The following is a 19258-nucleotide window of genomic DNA, read 5'->3' as shown; positions in this document are numbered from 1 at the left end:
ATGAATCCCGTTCAGTGAAGCCTAGAAAGTCAGTGACGTAGACCTCCGGAACTGGTGAACAGAATGAGCAGCAGTACCGGCGAGATCCGTGACATTTACCTTCAAATAACTTAGAATTTTTGTTCTCAGAACGTTAATAATAACTTTGCGTTTTACCGGTCAAGAGACATATGGCTTCGTTCTGTCGTGTCTTTGGCATCATTTAATTGAAGACTTATTTTATTAAATCTCTGTAATTGTTACTACGTGATTAAACTAATCATGTAAATGCAATTAACTAGGAAGTCGAGGCACCAAGGAAAATCTTCATATTACAAAGTTATAATTTTCCTAATATAACTTTTCAGATATTTTAATATCTGATCAGTTAGTCTTCTGATTAATGAATTATTCTTTACCTCACATTAGTCTCGTTCAAAACGTCGTAAATTGTTGGTTATCTGCACGAACCCAGCCTTTACTATGAATCATCCATACACCAATTGTCTTAATCGTTTATTTACTAACTAACTAAATAATCACAGAAATGCATAAACAAACAACACAGTAGATATTGTTACATGGAAATGATAGGGGAGGTTCCCTAGTGGGCTAAGCCGATATGACGGCTTGGCGGACAAAGGAAAGTGGGTGTGGACTGAGAAGGGCGGGAAAGACAAAAATGAGTCACTACACAGTTGATAATTATATTAATTGAAATGCTAATCCTTCGCACATGAATGCTCACTCATTCGGGAATAATTGCAATCAATATATATACAGTGCCTTGCGAAAGTATTCGGCCCCCTTGAACTTTGCGAACTTTTGCCACATTTCAGGCTTCAAACATAAAGATATAAAACTGTATTTTTTTGTGAAGAATCAACAACAAGTGGGACACAATCATGAAGTGGAACGACATTTATTGGATATTTCAAACTTTTTTAACAAATCAAAAACTGAAAAATTGGGCGTGCAAAATTATTCAGCCCCCTTAAGTTAATACTTTGTAGCGCCACCTTTTGCTGCGATTACAGCTGTAAGTCGCTTGGGGTATGTCTCTATCAGTTTTGCACATCGAGAGACTGACATTTTTTCCCATTCCTCCTTGCAAAACAGCTCGAGCTCAGTGAGGTTGGATGGAGAGCATTTGTGAACAGCAGTTTTCAGTTCTTTCCACATATTCTTGATTGGATTCAGGTCTGGACTTTGACTTGGCCATTCTAACACCTGGATATGTCAGGTGCGTGAATAATGACCCAAAAGCGAATTAACAAAACAGAGTTTCTTTAATAACGAAACACACGTAGGCTCAGATGGACTGGCAGATTCCGACAGGACAGGACAAGGTTAGATGAACAGGCAGATTCCGACAGGACAGGACAAGGTTGCAGCAAACACGACGATAGTCTGGTTCAGGCATGAGTAACACAAACGAGAATCCGACAAAGACAGAAGCAGAAACAGAGAGAGATATAGAGACCTAATCAGAGGGAAAAAGGGAACAGGTGGGAAAAGGGGTGAACGAGGTAGTTAGAGAAGACAAGGAACAGCTGGGGGAAAGAGGGGAAGAAAAGGTAACCTAATACGACCAGCAGAGGGAGACAGGGTGAAGAGTAAGAACAGGAACAGGACACAACATGACAATACATGACAGTACCCCCCCACTCACCGAGCGCCTCCTGGCGCACTCGAGGAGGAAACCTGGCGGCAACGGAGGAAATCATCGATCAGCGAACGGTCCAGCACGTCCCGAGAGGGAACCCAACTCCTTTCCTCAGGGCCGTACCCCTCCCAATCCACTAGGTACTGGTGACCACGGCCCCGAGGACGCATGTCCAAAATCTTACGGACCCTGTAGATAGGTGCGCCCTCGACAAGGATGGGGGGGGGGGGGGGGAAGACGAGCGGGGGCGCGAAGAACGGGCTTAACACAGGAGACATGGAAGACCGGGTGGACGCGACGAAGATATCGCGGAAGAAGAAGTCGCACTGCGACAGGATTAATGATCTGAGAAATACGGAACGGACCAATGAACCGTGGGGTCAACTTGCGAGAAGCTGTCTTAAGGGGAAGGTTCTGAGTGGAGAGCCAAACTCTCTGACCGCGACAATATCTAGGACTCTTAGTTCTACGCTTATTAGCAGCTCTCACAGTCTGCGCCCTATAACGGCAAAGTGCAGACCTGACCCTCTTCCAGGTGCGCTCGCAACGTTGGACAAAAGCCTGAGCGGAGGGGACGCTGGACTCGGCGAACTGAGATGAGAACAGCGGAGGCTGGTACCCGAGGCTACTCTGAAAAGGAGATAGCCCGGTCGCAGACGAAGGAAGCGAGTTGTGGGCGTATTCTGCCCAGGGGAGCTGTTCTGACCAAGACGCAGGGTTGCGAAAAGAAAGACTGCGTAAGATGCGACCAATAGTCTGATTGGCCCGTTCTGCTTGACCGTTAGACTGGGGGTGAAAGCCGGAAGAGAGACTGACGGAAGCCCCAATCAAACGGCAAAACTCCCTCCAAAATTGAGACGTGAATTGCGGACCTCTGTCCGAAACGACGTCTGACGGAAGGCCATGAATTCTGAAAACATTCTCGATGATGATTTGTGCCGTCTCTTTAGCAGAAGGAAGCTTAGCAAGGGGAATAAAATGAGCCGCCTTAGAGAACCTATCGACAACCGTAAGAATAACAGTCTTCCCCGCTGACGAAGGCAGTCCGGTGACAAAATCTAAGGCGATGTGAGACCACGGTCGAGAGGGAATGGGAAGCGGCCTGAGACGGCCGGCAGGAGGGGAGTTACCGGACTTAGTCTGCGCGCAGACCGAACAAGCAGCCACAAAACGACGCGTGTCATGCTCCCGGGTGGGCCACCAAAAACACTGGCGAATGGAAGCAAGCGTACCCCGAACGCCAGGGTGGCCGGCTAACTTGGCAGAGTGAGCCCACTGAAGAACGGCCAGACGAGTAGGAACGGGAACGAAAAGAAGGTTCCTAGGACAAGCGCGCGGCGACGGAGTGTGAGTGAGTGCTTGCTTTACCTGCCTCTCAATTCCCCAGACAGTCAACCCGACAACACGCCCCTCAGGGAGAATCCCCTCGGGTCAGTGGAGGCTACTGAAGAACTGAAGAGACGAGATAAAGCATCAGGCTTGGTGTTCTTAGAGCCCGGACGATAAGAAATCACGAACTCGAAACGAGCGAAAAACAGCGCCCAGCGCGCCTGACGCGCATTAAGTCGTTTGGCAGAACGGATGTACTCAAGGTTCCTATGGTCAGTCCAAACGACAAAAGGAACGGTCGCCCCCTCCAACCACTGTCGCCATTCGCCTAGGGCTAAGCGGATGGCGAGCAGTTCGCGGTTTCCCACATCATAGTTACGTTCCGACGGCGACAGGCGATGAGAAAAATACGCGCAAGGGTGGACCTTGTCGTCAGAGAGGGAGCGCTGAGAAAGAATGGCTCCCACGCCCACCTCTGACGCGTCAACCTCGACAACGAACTGTCTAGAGACGTCAGGTGTAACAAGGATAGGAGCGGATGTAAAACGATTCTTGAGGAGATCAAAAGCTCCCTGGGCGGAAACGGACCACTTAAAGCACGTCTTGACAGAAGTAAGGGCTGTGAGAGGAGCTGCCACCTGACCGAAATTACGGATGAAACGACGATAGAAGTTCGCGAAGCCGAGAAAGCGCTGCAGCTCGACGCGTGACTTAGGGACGGGCCAATCAATGACAGCTTGGACCTTAGCGGGATCCATCTTAATGCCTTCAGCGGAAATAACAGAACCGAGAAATGTGACGGAGGAGGCATGAAAAGTGCACTTCTCAGCCTTCACAAAAAGACAATTCTCTAAAAGGCGCTGGAGGACACGTCGAACGTGCTGAACATGAATCTGGAGTGACGGTGAAAAAATCAGGATATCGTCAAGGTAAACGAAAACAAAGATGTTCAGCATGTCTCTCAGGACATCATTGACTAATGCCTGAAAGACAGCTGGAGCGTTAGCGAGGCCGAAAGGAAGAACCCGGTATTCAAAGTGCCCTAACGGAGTGTTAAACGCCGTCTTCCACTCGTCCCCCTCCCTGATGCGCACGAGATGGTAAGCGTTACGAAGGTCCAACTTAGTGAAAAACCTGGCTCCCTGCAGGATCTCGAAGGCTGAAGACATAAGAGGAAGCGGATAACGATTCTTCACTGTTATGTCATTCAGCCCTCGATAATCTATGCAGGGGCGCAGGGACCCGTCCTTCTTCTTAACAAAAAAAAACCCCGCTCCGGCGGGAGAGGAGGAGGGGACTATGGTACCGGCGGCAAGAGCTACAGACAAATAATCTTCGAGAGCCTTACGTTCGGGAGCCGACAGAGAGTATAGTCTACCCCGGGGGGGAGTGGTTCCCGGAAGGAGATCAATACTACAATCATACGACCGGTGTGGAGGAAGAGAGGTGGCCCTGGACCGACTGAACACCGTGCGCAGATCGTGATATTCCTCCGGCACCCCTGTCAAATCACCAGGCTCCTCCTGTGAAGAAGAGACAGAGGAAACAGGAGGGATAGCAGACATTAAACATTTCACATGACAAGAGACGTTCCAGGAGAGGATAGAATTACTAGACCAATTAATAGAAGGATTATGACAAACTAGCCAGGGATGGCCCAAAACAACAGGTGTAAAAGGTGAACGAAAAATTAAAAAAGAAATGGTTTCGCTATGATTACCAGAGACAGTGAGGGTTAAAGGTAGCGTCTCACGCTGAATCCTGGGGAGAGGACTACCATCCAAGGCGAACAAGGCCGTGGGCTCCCTTAACTGTCTGAGAGGAATGTCATGTTCCCGAGCCCAGGTCTCGTCCATAAAACAGCCCTCCGCCCCAGAGTCTATCAAGGCACTGCAGGAAGCTGACGAACCGGTCCAGCGTAGATGGACCGACAAGGTAGTGCAGGATCTTGAAGGAGAGACAGGAGTAGTAGCGCTCACCAGTAGCCCTCCGCTTACTGATGAGCTCTGGCTTTTACTGGACATGAAGTGACAAAATGACCAGCGGAACCGCAATAGAGACAGAGGCGGTTGGTGATTCTCCGTTCCCTCTCTTTAGTCGAGATGCGGATACCTCCCAGCTGCATAGGCTCAGCACCCGAGCCGGCAGAGGAAGATGGTAGTGATGCGGAGAGGGGGGCAACGGAGAACGCAAGCTCCTTTCCACGAGCTCGGTGACGAAGATCAACCCGTCGCTCAATGCGAATAGCGAGTTCAATCAAGGAATCCACGCTGGAAGGAACCTCCCGGGAGAGAATCTCATCCTTTACCACTGCGCGGAGACCCTCCAGAAAACGAGCGAGCAAAGCCGGCTCGTTCCAGCCACTGGAGGCAGCAAGAGTGCGAAACTCAATAGAGTAGTCTGTTATGGATCGATTACCTTGACATAGGGAAGACAGGACCCTGGAAGCCTCCTCCCCAAAAACAGATCGATCAAAAACCCGTATCATCTCCTCCTTAAAGTCCTGATACTGGTTAGTACACTCAGCCCTTGCCTCCCAGATTGCCGTGCCCCACTCACGAGCCCGTCCAGTAAGGAGAGATATGACGTAGGCGATACGAGCAGTGCTCCTGGAGTAAGTGTTGGGCTGGAGAGAAAACACAATATCACACTGGGTGAGGAACGAGCGGCATTCAGTGGGCTCCCCAGAGTAACACGGCGGGTTATTGATTCTGGGCTCCGGAGATTCGAAAGCCCTGGAAGTGGCCGGTGGATCGAGGCGGAGATGGTGAACCTGTTCTGTGAGGTTGGAGACTTGGGTGGCCAGGGTCTCAACGGCATGTCGAGCAGCAGACAATTCCTGCTCGTGTCTGCCTAGCATCGCTCCCTGGATCTCGACGGCTGAGTGGAGAGGATCCGAAGTCGCTGGGTCCATTCTTGGTCGGATTCTTCTGTCAGGTGCGTGAATGAGGACCCAAAAGCGAATTAACAAAACAGAGTTTCTTTAATAACGAAACACACGTAGGCTCAGATGGACTGGCAGATTCCGACAGGACAGGACAAGGTTAGATGAACAGGCAGATTCCGACAGGACAGGACAAGGTTGCAGCAAACACGACGATAGTCTGGTTCAGGCATGAGTAACACAAACGAGAATCCGACAAAGACAGAAGCAGAAACAGAGAGAGATATAGAGACCTAATCAGAGGGAAAAAGGGAACAGGTGGGAAAAGGGGTGAACGAGGTAGTTAGAGAAGACAAGGAACAGCTGGGGGAAAGAGGGGAAGAAAAGGTAACCTAATACGACCAGCAGAGGGAGACAGGGTGAAGAGTAAGAACAGGAACAGGACACAACATGACAATACATGACAGGATATGTTTATTTTTGAACCATTCCATTGTAGATTTTGCTTTATGTTTTGGATCATTGTCTTGTTGGAAGACAAATCTCCGTCCCAGTCTCAGGTCTTTTGCAGACTCCATCAGGTTTTCTTCCAGAATGGTCCTGTATTTGGCTCCATCCATCTTCCCATCAATTTTAACCATCTTCCCTGTCCCTGCTGAAGAAAAGCAGGCCCAAACCATGATGCTGCCACCACCATGTTTGACAGTGGGGATGGTGTGTTCAGCTGTGTTGCTTTTACGCCAAAAATAACGTTTTGCATTGTTGCCAAAAAGTTCAATTTTGGTTTCATCTGACCAGAGCACCTTCTTCCACATGTTTGGTGTGTCTCCCAGGTGGCTTGTGGAAAACTTTAAACAACACTTTTTATGGATATCTTTAAGAAATGGCTTTCTTCTTGCCACTCTTCCATAAAGGCCAGATTTGTGCAATATACGACTGATTGTTGTCCTATGGACAGAGTCTCCCACCTCAGCTGTAGATCTCTGCAGTTCATCCAGAGTGATCATGGGCCTCTTGGCTGCATCTCTGATCAGTCTTCTCCTTGTATGAGCTGAAAGTTTAGAGGGATGGCCAGGTCTTGGTAGATTTGCAGTGGTCTGATACTCCTTCCATTTCAATATTATCGCTTGCACAGTGCTCCTTGGGATGTTTAAAGCTTGGGAAATATTTTTGTATCCAAATCCGGCTTTAAACTTCTTCACAACAGTATCTCGGACCTGCCTGGTGTGTTCCTTGTTCTTCATGATGCTCTCTGCGCTTTTAACGGACCTCTGAGACTATCACAGTGCAGGTGCATTCATAGGGAGACTTGATTACACACAGGTGGATTGTATTTATCATCATTAGTCATTTAGGTCAACATTAGATCATTCAGAGATCCTCACTGAATTTCCGGAGAGAGTTCGCTGCACTGAAATTAAAGGGGCTGAATAATTTTGCACGCCCAATTTTTCAGTCTTTGATTTGTTAAAAAAGTTTGAAATATCCAATAAATGTCGTTCCACTTCATGATTGTGTCCCACTTGTTGTTGATTCTTCACAAAAAATACAGTTTTATATCTTTATGTTTGAAGCCTGAAATGTGGCAAAAGGTCGCAAAGTTCAAGGGGGCCGAATACTTTCGCAAGGCACTGTATATACGCCCAGTGTGTCGTCGTGATCTCTTTTGGAATTGTCAGTCCTTCTGTTGTAAAGTTCATCCGAGCGTCTCTCTGCTTCCCTGAAGTCTTTCGTGGTTAGATTGGCTACTTCAGAGTACCATTCAGAAATGTACTTATAGATAGATGTTTCGGGGGTTGTTGGTCTTCGCATCTCTGGTTGAAATAATGTCTAGTTGCAGACTAGTAATTAGTATCTAAGATTTGCTCTTATTCTGTCAGGATCGATAGTTTAACTATTTCCAGCTGTGTAGCCAATGCTCCACATGGTATGGTAAGGAATTCAACAACCATTACAACCTTAGCTTATACTGAGGTTTTTGTGGTCTAAACTCAACCTGTGCCCCCTCAGCTGACCGAGGTATGCGTGGTCTGAAGAGGATTTCTTCAGGTGGGGTTTTTATTCATAACAGTAGAAAAGGGCTGTTTCATGACGCCAGATCATCTCTGTGCTCATGGGGGCGGGCCAATGACTTAGTTCAACTTTAAAGGGAATACAATTCTCTCACATTAACATCATTACATCATTTCACAAATACTTTCATCTTTACTCGTTCATTTTATACAGTAATTAGACGCAAACCTCATACTGGAGACACCTGTATAAACAGAGTTATGGTAATGTCGCTGTATTGTCTTTCATGAGGTCACAAACATGAAACAAAACGGACCGGGTCGTAGCTGGCTTCTCCACCAACTGTTTACACATTCTCCAAAACATGGATATTGTTCAGATCTCAAGTTCTGTGATGTAGAATAAGTTCCTTTGTTCTACTGTGAAAATCTCTCTCTATGCTGCATGGCCAGGAGGAGAGAGTCTCCTCCAGGAATTTACAACCTGAGTTAACAGAACCTGGGTATAGGAGGGAGAGAGAGGGGGATGCCATGCTCTATACCCAGAAAGAGCCACGTCATGACAGTTCCCAGAACCAATGAGAAACCAAAAACGTGCGTTCCCACAACTTCCAAGGAACCAAATGTCCTTGCTGGGGAGACAAAAAAGGACAGGGTCTGGACAGCACTTGTGCCAGTTGATTTAAATTGGGTATTTGTCATTACTCAAACTCAGAACTTCTTGCTAAAAGGCTAATTAAATTTTACTCTGCCTAAAGTTGCTGCCAGTCTTTCTTTCGTTTTGTGATTTGATTTTATTCTATAGTCTTTATCCTTGCAGTGAAGCACTTTAGGAGAATTGTAGTGCAAGCTCTGTTTTTGTTCTTGTGGTGTTGTTGTTGACCTTGCAGTTTCTTCAGCCTCACACTCCTCGCCTTTGGTCTTTTTTCATACTTTATTTGTATATGTGGTAAACTCTGCCTTAAATATTCCCTTTTCTTCCCACAAACTGCCAGTGACAGTTTTGTGACACATTCACAGAGGAATAAAGCTTTAAATGGCACAGTAAACCATTACCAAAAGTGAATGTTCCACGTCGGTTTTAAAACCACTATATACAGACTTATGTAGAATTTGAAGGATTTGTAAGTCTTGTTTGAATGATCAATGCTTGATTGTTAAGTGTCTATTGCACGTAAAACAATTATTGATCTAATCAATCCGTGTTGCTTGGCATCTAGCGAGGTTGGCCTCTCACTGCTTCTCTCTGTGCAGCTGGTAAATCCTAGCTGGAGACATGGGAGATCAGTCAGCCTGGAGATTTACACCTGACATGCTCTTAAACCCCCTGGCCTAACACTGAGGGTGGCAGAGGGCTTGATGCCAAACACCAGGCCTACCCAGACCCACAGAGCAATTTAACTGCTGTGTTTGATAGGTTTTATAGGTGCATCAGGCTCAGGCTGAGACTGATGCTGGGACGCCGCACTGAGCGAGGACACAAGCAAAAGAGAGCATTGATTGACCAATTCACTAGAACACACTTTTGAAAGGGTGCCAAAACGCCATAACTTACAGCTGCTCTCTGAATGCCTTTCCCTAAGGTGACATTCAGGCTAAAGCACTATAGTACAGTGCTGGGAGTGGAGACCATGTTGATCGTATTAAAACCAGGGGCATTTCATAGTGTATTTTATGATACGATTAGCATGTCACTACTACTCTGAACTAGACGGGTATATGGCGGTATCAGTATTGTCTGGCTGCTGACTCAGGATAGGTCGATGCCTCTTAGTGTTCAAATGTCACTGGTGCTCAGTGGCTAATTATGAAAGAAACTTAGGAATTATTATTTATTTGTTTATTCGTTCCGTTCTATTGAAGCAAGATGACTTAATGACATCCCACAGCTATTCATCTTTAGACATACAGGGTACCTCTGAGCGACTTTGTCAGCAAGCCACCCAGAGAGTGCGAGCCGGAACCTGACATTTGACTAATTGCTCTCATTTGAGAATAATCACTGCTCTGATGTATTGGTGATGCACAGCAGCGACAACACAACACACAGGATCCCCTGTCAGGCTTGTGACCTGCTTCACTCCCTGAATCCAGGAGAAATGACTAAAACCACCAAATTACACCAATAAAGAACTGCGCTAATTAGATAGGAAAAGAGCAGAAGAGGTTAATAGAATGGAAGGGGGCCCTGCTGGTGGCCCCCCAGGTTGGCAGTAATTATTGCAATCATTGGTTATTTCAGGGAGATTCTCATTGAAGCCCTGCATTGTCTCTATGTGTATCAATGAAGGGTGAGGCTAATCCATACAACAATCATTCATCTCCCTGTAACATCTGCTATTGCAGAATACTCAGCTATACCATCACCCTTCTTTCTCTCTCATTCTCTCCTCCTCTGTCCTAGCCCTGTTTGAGTGACTCTTACCTGTCCTTGGCCCCCTGTCGATCACTTTATGTTTGATGAAGACCTCAATGATGGGCCTCCAGAACTGGAATGGAGGACACATTAAAGTTAGAGGAGGCAATAAAATAAATGATGTACTACAGAGAGGGGTGTAGAGGAAAACATTTCAAGTAAGAGATGGGGAAAGCCCTCTCCTTGAAGGTGAACATAAGGGCAACTTGGGGAGTGCCTTGTACATAGCATCTGTCTTCATCATCACTTAACGGTTGTTTGCTGGTTTTACAAAACTGTCAACAACACTCTGGCCTCCTGGCCTTTACCTGTAAATGCCATGAAAATGCTGACAATCTGCCAAAGCAGAGCTCCCAGGAAAGAACTGCTGCCTGCGTCTTCTTAGAATTCTACAGTGCTTTGTCAGAATTAGAGTTGCCTACCTGCACTTACTATAGCTGCTGCAGCACTTAGCTGTTCTGGGCATTTATATTCTGGAGTCATCTATAACCATGGGCCTATTGAAAATTAATTTAGTAGTGGTTTTCTGTTAGTGAAATTGACTGTGTATTTAGGTCATCCAGGTTCCACTCTTTCTCATTCAAGCCTAATACAGGAAGTTACTGGAACACATTACCAGACCACCATATAGTTGTTTGAGTGTCATCCATTTCTCCATCTCCTTCAGTATGTTATTTAAAAGTCAAGGACGTTCCATGGGGACTGTGTCTGTTCTTTGTTGCAGTTGTACTGTTTTTTTATGATGTCATCATGAAACTGTCACCCGGCTGCTAAATATAACCTTATGCCTGATTTCTGAGCAATTTCATGCAGTATATAACTTGTATGCATCTGTATGGCTGGATCATTTGAGCAGGTGCTGAGTTTTCATCAGTTGCAATCGTCTTTCTCCCACTACAGGAAATGGCTTCTGCAAATGACTCCCCACTTTTCTCTCTTACTTGCTCATCCTGAATCGTAAATGTATGTATGTGATGTTTTTGAAATCGCCAGTCAGACAAGGTACTATTAACTTCCAACAAGAAAGAAGTTATACCGGTGCAGTAAATGTATTTATGACAAGCAATTGATTACTTGCAGATGAACTATTCAGAAGGAAACGGAAGTCAGTACCTAGTAGAAATGAATTGCATGTTGTGATTGCTTTGAGCCCATTTCCTTGGGTATTATACAGTACTAAGTTGATTTTGGGGTAACACTTTACTTGACACCTAGCGTCATAACATGCTATGACACGGTCATAATCATGTCATAATGTGTCATAACAGCTGACATGACTGTCATAACCTGTCATAATATGGTCACAACGTTGTCCTGACATATGTGTATACTTGTTGTGACATATACTGCATTATTTTATGGCTGGTTATACAGTGACACCTACATAGTTCAGTTTCTGAAGTGTATTTGTTCGGTCCTTTGTTTTGTGGCTCTACTGATGCAGTCCATCTGAATGAGTTCTGTTGGATGGGTTTTAGGTTCTGGGATCAACATACTGTAGTGATGAGGCTGAGAGAAGCATGGTTGGGGAACCTTGTTTTTTAGAGCTCAGTCTCTCCACTCCCCAATGCCAACAATTTTTCTACCATTCCACCACTGATTGAAATGACACTTAGTAACCTTCTTCACTTATTTTTCTATTTTGTTGTTTGTTCTGCTTAAGTCACAATTTAAAATTGTATCATTTTTATATGGACAGGGTTTAAATGATTGTGTGCCAATTTAGTAGAATTGTAATCTCTCCCCCATCGCCACCACCTCTACCACCACAGCCCCGCCCCATGTCCTTCATCACCTGTGAAGGTCTAATCTTATCTGTGGCTGCTCCATGGCTGTTCATTAATAACTCAGAGAGCCCGTGGCCTTATCCAGCTCCCCCTCCCCATATAAGCTCTGACTGGGCTGGTTGGAGGGAGGCCTCCATGTATGGATCCAGTATCCCATTGTGCCTGTCAGACACATGCCCACCTCCACACCTGGTTGCTCCCCGAAATGGGTGCTCTGTATGCCAACCCTGTGCCCGTGGTTATCAATCCAAAGACCCTTCCTTGGTTCCATTTAATGCGCTGCTGCAGACCTTATCCGATCAGTATGTAGTATTTTCCAAGATACGAGCCTATGCCACTTTATATAGGAAAATGACCTGCCACATGGGCAGCTGTCTGATAGTAAGAGGTCTTAAGTTGAAAGCTTTCCCTCTTTCCAAGGCTTTTCTTGCAAACTGTAGGCAATATCATACAATGATATATGAATTGGATATAGTTAAGGGGCTCTGAATTTGATGGCTGCTCGCTGACACATTGCAGTGTCTTTGTTCTTGTTGGACCAACATTGCAGTCTCAATAATTGTCTTCTCACTGGTGAGGAGGGTAGATGTGAGTCGTGCGGTGACTGAGTGCCAAATTCAAAGATGTCACAAATTGAAATGGGTGGGCGGCAGAGGAGGATGGTGGATGGAGGGAGGACGGAACATAAATAGTTTGTTCTGGAAGCAGCAGGAAAGTTATGACACAGAGATTAAACAAATCGACCCTCAGTATCCCCAGCCGTTAGCCAATCTATAGTAATCAGTGTGACTGTATTGAGTTCTCCACTTCATAGACCCTTACCAATCAGCAAAGAAAACACAGATCTGTCATCCATTTTCTTCAAGGGATCTTTAGAGAGAGAGAAAGTGTGTGTGTGTGTGTGTGTGTGCGTGCGTGTGTGCGTGTGTTTTTGTGTAATTTTACTAGGGTGGCAAGGTAGCCTAGCGGTTAGAGCATTGGGCCAGTAACGAAAAGGTCGCTAGTTTGAATCTCCGAGCTGACAAGGTGAAAACTCTGTCGATATGCCCTTCAGCAAGATACTTAACCCTAATTGCTCCAGGGTTACTGTTGATAATGGCTGTCCCCACATTTTGAGGGTGTCTCAGGGCGAGTTGGGATATGAAAAAAACACCTTTCCAATTCACACATGTACAATACACACTTCTACGTGTGAAATCAAACAAATATAAGCACCCACTAAATTTGTATTTTTAAGATCTACAATAATCACAGAAGTATCACAACCTATTCAGATTGTCGTAAAATGGTCACGTCAACTATTTGCATAGTGATACATGGAGTACATTTGTCTTACATCAGTGTAACAGTGCTAATTTGTGAGCTTGTGGTGATCATTGAAACAGAAACAGTGCCCTCTGGGCAGTGTTTAGAGCATTGATCAGGGTGCGGCCTGGCTCTAAGATTGATTTACTGGTGACGTCAAATCAAATGCTATGACTCACGCGCACACACGCACGCACACACACACACACACACACACACACACACACACACACACACACGCACACACACATAGTATTGCTATAACTCCTAACATTCATTAAACACCACCACAAAACAACCTCACCTGCTTGTCCAGTAAGCATTGGCATCCGTGTGCTTACATTCTTTAACCTTTGGATGCCTCTCCAGTTTGTCCTACAGAGGACAAGGGACGATGAAATGCCCTATTACAAATAAATAATGAGCCTACTGGCAAGAGAAACATTCCTAATGTTTTGTCCAAATATCTAGCATTCATCGTCAATGATAATGTATTCCGCTCCAGTGCCAAACGACTATATACTTACAGCCAGGGGTGATTTCATCATGGATATGATTATTAAAAGACTGGAAGTTCAAATTCCCTCCATATAAATTAAATGCCTTGGGGCTGTATAGGCATCACAATAAGGATTTAGTTTGTTTTGGTCTGATTGATGCTTTTTCTGCGTACTGCTCCAGCTTTGTTTGTTTATGCTAATGAGTGTGATGACCTGTTGGTGTTCCGTCTAGCAGTGAAATGGCAGCCAATGCTGCGGGAGTCGTCCATTGATCTCTGTTCAATGCATCGTTCTCATAGACAGACACAGACTTCCTGGATTAACAGAGCGAGACGGAATGAGAATGTGAAAGCGTGCCACAAGACAAGTGCGTCCCTGCTGCTTCGATAATTTATACATGATTCCATCCTCTCCATTTTGTCTCAGCATCACATTTGAAATGATCGTTTCATTAAAGAGGCTAATTTCCTTTCTCACTCATCACCAAGATGTCTATGCCCGTTGCCATGTGAGTTTGAAATGTATCCTGACCTAAAGGAGAGGTTTCCATTGAGAGTAACTGCTGTGTTTATACTGTATGCTGTGGTTATTACCTTCCTTTAGTGCAGTGCTTATCAGCTGATATTGGGTTTAGAGTAAAGACATTTTCTCAGTCAAAAGCCACAACCAAAATCTCTGTACGTGTGTGAGCTTGGACTCAGACTAACTGATAAATATTTTTACATTGCGTTATTCAATTGCTCATTTTTAACCTTACCTTGCAGTCACTCAAAGTATTCTCAGCTGATTCACCAAATACAGGGAGGGCACTTGTATGCAATATAATGAATTAATAGATAATTATTTAAATGGACTTTTTGTCAAAGAGTGTATTATAATGGGTAACCATTTTAAAATAGCATGATATTGTTTCCCTTATCTTTGAATATTACTCTGCATTACTCAGTCTGTTAGGTGTCGCAAACTAAAATTCCACTTTCACTTCTTCACCAGCACACCACTGAGACTAGAGGCATGACCATGTTTCTCATATCAGGGTGTCACGACTTCCGCCGAAGTTGACGGTTGACGTCACCAGCTTTTTAGCCACCACCGATCCACTTTTCATTTTCCATTTGTTTTGTCTTTGTTTCACACACCTGATTTCAATCCCACAATTACTTGTTCATTTTTTACCCCCTGTTCCCCCATGTTTTTTTTGTGAGTGATTGTTTATTGTATTTTCGGTCTGTCATGGTGTGCGTGTATTTGTTACTTTGTATATTTGACATTTTGAGTAAAAGTACGTTGATTACTCATATCTGCTGTCCTGCGCCTGACTCTCTACACCAGCTATACATAGGACCCATTACACAGGGGACCAGTCAAGACACTATGCTTCACAGAGCAACATATTTGGTTTTGTCTCATGCTATGCTTCCTTTACTCCAGCCTACAGATCAATAATCTGCCTTTCTTTAGTAGGAAACCAAGATGGCGCCGATACAGATGGCAACTTCACTTCAAGTCCTTAGGAAACTGTGCAGTATTTTGTTTTTTTCTGTATTATTTCTTACGTTGATAGCCCAGAAAACCTTAAGTGTTATTACATACAGCCGGGAAGAACTGTTGGATATCAGAGAAACATCAACTTGCCAGCACAACCAGCACGACGACCAGGAATACGACCTTTGTCTGCACCTCCCGGGGCATTTGAACTGATTCCAGAGGCCGACACAAAACAACGCCATTGGAGGAGGCGAAGGTGCAGTAGCGGTCTTCTAGTGAGGCTTTGGATGCGCGCACACCACCCACCGCTTCCGAGTATATCATTCACTAATGTCCAGTCCCTAGTTTCCAAAGTTGACGAAACTAGGGCAAGAGATGCTTTCCAAAGAGATATTCGGGATTGTAGCATACTCATTTTCACGGAGACGTGGCTAGCTTGGGACATGCTGTCGGAGTCCATACAGCCAACGGGATTTTCAGTACAATGGGAATTCCTCACAATCAAAGCCAACCATATTATCTCCCAAGAGAACTCTCCTTGGTTATCGTCACAGCCGTGTATATCCCCCCTGCAAGTGGAAACCAAGACGGCCATCAAGGAACTTCACTGGACTTTATGCAAACCTTGTTCTCAGATTAGCTTTGTTAAAATCCCCAGCTACAATAAATGCAGCCTCAGGACGAGCATCTCTTTGAGGCTGCATTTATTGTAGCTGGGGATTTTAACAAAGCTAATCTGAGAACAAGGCGACCTAAACTCTATCAGCATATCGACCACTGCTACTCTAACTTCCAGGATGCATACAAGGCCCTCCCCGCCCTCCTTTTGGCAAATCTGACCATGACTCCATCTTCCTGCTTCCCTCCTATAGGCAGAGACTAAAACAGGAAGCGCCCATGCTTAGGTCTATCCAAAGCTGGTCTAACCAATCGGATTCCACGCTCCAAGATTGCTTCAATCACGTGGACTGGGATATGTTCTGGGTAGCCTCAGACAACAACATTGACGTATATGCTGACTTGGTGAGTGAGTTTATAAGGGAGTGAATAGTAAATGTTGTAACCCACTGTGACTATTATAACCTTCCCTAACCAGAAACCGTGGATTGATGGCAGCATTCGCGCAAAACTGAAAGCACGTACCACTGCATTTAATCATGGCAAGGCAACTGGAAACATGGCCGAATACAAACAGTGTAGTTATTCAATCAAACAAGCAAAGCATCAATATAGAGACAAAGTGGATTCGCAATTCAACGGCTCAAACACGAGATGTATGTGGCAGGGTCTACAGACAATCCCGGATAACAAAAAGAAAACCAGCCCAGTCGCAGACATCGGATTCTTGCTCCCAGACAAATTAAAGAACTTCTTTGCACGCTTTGTGGAAAGTACAGTGCCACTGACAAGGCCCGCTACCAAAGACTGTGGGCTCTCCTTCTCCGTGGCCGATGTGAGTAAAACATTTCAACTTTTTAATCCTCACAGGGCCTGCAGCCCAGACGGAATCACGAGCCACATCCTCAGAGCATGCGCAGACCAGCTGGCTGGTGTGTTTACAGACACATTCAATCAATCCCTATTCCAGTCTGCTGTCCCCATATTCTTCAAGATGGCTACCATTGTTCATGTTCCCAAGAAAGCTAAGGTAATTGAACTAAATGACTATCGCCCCGTAGCACTCACTTCTGTCATCATGAAGTGCTTTGAGAGACTAGTCAAGGATCATGTCACCCTAGACCCACTCCAATTTGCTTACCGACCCAATAGGTCCACAGACGATGCAACCGCCATCACACTGAACACTGCCCTATCCCATCTGGACAAGTGGAATACCTATGTAAGAATGCTGTTCATTGACTGCAGCTCAGCATTCAACACCATAGTACCCTCCAAGCTCATCATTAAGCTTGAGACCCTGGGTCTCGACACCGCCCTGTGCAACTGGATCCTGGACTTCCTGACGGGCTGCCCCCAGGTAGTGAAGGTAGGAAACAACATCTCCACTTCTCTGATCCTAAACACTGGGGCCCCACAAGGGTGCATTCTCAGTCCTCTCCTGTACTCCCTGTTCCCCCACGACTGCATGGCCATGCACGCCTCCAACTCAATCATCAAGTTTGCAGACTTCGCTACAGTGGTAGGCTTTATTACCAACAACGACGAGATAGCCTACAGGGAGGAGGTGAGGGCCCTCGGAGTGTGGTGTCAGGAAAATAACCCCTCACCCAATCTCAGCAAAACAAAAGAGATGATCGTGGACTTCAGGAAACAGCAAAGGGAGCACCCCTCATCAACATCTACGGGACAGCAGTGAAGAAGGTGGAAAGTTTCAAGTTCCTTGATGTACATATCACCGACAAACTGAAATGGTCCACGCACACAGACAGTGTGGTGAAGAAGGCGCAACAGCACCTCTTCAACCCCAGGAGGCTGAAAAAATGTGGCTTGTCACCAAAAACCCTCACTAACCTTTACAGGTGCACAATTGAGAGCATCCTGTCGGGCTACATCACCGCCTGGTACGGCAACAGCACCGCCCACAACCGCAGGGCTCTCCAGAGGGTGGTGCAGTCTGCACAACGCATCACCCGGGCCAAACTACCTGCCCTCCAGGACACCTACAACACCCGATGTCACAGGAAGGCAAAAAAGATCATCAAGGACAACAACCACCCGAGCCACTACCTGTTCTCCCCGCTTCCATCCAGAAGGCGAGGTCGGTAGAACTGCATCAAAGCTGGGACAGAGAGATTGAAAAACAGCTTCTATTTCAAGGCCATCAGATTGTTAACAGTCACCACTAGCACAGAGAGGCGGCTGCCTACCTACAGACTTGATAACATTGGCCACTTTAATAAATGGAACACCTGTCACTTTAATAATGCCACTTTAAGTATGTTTACATATCTCGCATTACTGATCTCATATGTCTATACAGTATACTGTATACTAACTACACTATCTATTCTATCCTATCTATTGCATCTTAGCCACTCTGTCACTGCTTTGTTGTGGAATTTGTTAGATATTAGTTATTTTTGTGGAAATGTTAGATATTACCTGCTGCACTTTCATATCTATGAACATTTCACTATACTCGCAATAACATCTGCTAACCGTGTGTATAACATTTAATTTTATTTTATTTCAAAACATTATAGATGTGTTCATTATGTGTGTTTTAACAAAATCCTTTTACATAAGATAATGAGATGTAAAATATGTGATAAATATATGGAATGTGTAGTCAAGGATAGTCCTTGAAAGAGTCCAATCCTGATTATGTGTGTGTTCTCTTCTGCACTATAACCTGGGGCCCAGGGCAGTTGGGGGCCTATGGACAGTAATAGATCTGTATCTGGGAGAAGAGTTCTCTCTGGCCATCCTCAGAGACATGAGTCAGCTCCTGGTGATTAGAGGGGAAATGATTGTGTTCCGAGGGTTGATTAACAACAATCTAGCAGCACATTTTCTTTGTGAGGTCAGCCCTTTACCCTCTCCTGCATTCTCCAATGCATTCACTCTCCCACCTCTCTTTCTTCCTCTCTCTCCTCCCCCCCTTCTCTCTCTCTCCATCTCTCTCTGTCTGTACCCACTCTTTCACATCCGGCCACACATTTCTTGAATGCCAATCTCTTTCTTGAAGGCTGCGTCTGTCCATGTCTGCCACTAATAGCAGAGGAAATAGATGGAGGTCTAACTGTGAGTTTTTGTTGTGGGCCCCCAGGAGCAGGGTCTGCCTGCTCAGCAGAGAGACCTCTCACAGCACTCTCTCAATCAGCCTTATTGATCAGCACTGCTATTGGCATAATCCCTGTGAATAAAATGCTGCTCTATTGAGTCCAAATCCCTACTGGGATTCAGAATGGAGAGACATAACCTTTTGCAT

General features: G+C 45.5%; 1 long non-coding RNA gene across 2 annotated transcripts in view; it reads left to right on the top strand.

Annotated features, from left to right (window-relative positions):
- LOC149983039 (uncharacterized) overlaps positions 1-19258 on the top strand; it is a 67646-nt gene that overhangs the window by 37452 nt on the left and 10936 nt on the right. The window contains exon 5 of one of the 2 annotated variants that reach the window (XR_016496802.1): positions 14872-16029. The exons of the other annotated variant lie outside the window; for it this stretch is intronic. This is a non-coding gene — a long non-coding RNA (uncharacterized LOC149983039). Of the gene's footprint in view, positions 1-14871; positions 16030-19258 lie in introns of those variants that run through there. 2 annotated transcript variants of the gene reach the window in all.

Source organism: Oncorhynchus mykiss, chromosome 6, assembly GCF_057628025.1.
Source record: "Oncorhynchus mykiss isolate SJ-2025 chromosome 6, ASM5762802v1, whole genome shotgun sequence".
Classification (NCBI taxonomy): Eukaryota; Metazoa; Chordata; class Actinopteri; order Salmoniformes; family Salmonidae; genus Oncorhynchus; species Oncorhynchus mykiss.
This window is presented reverse-complemented; position numbering and strand designations above follow the sequence as displayed.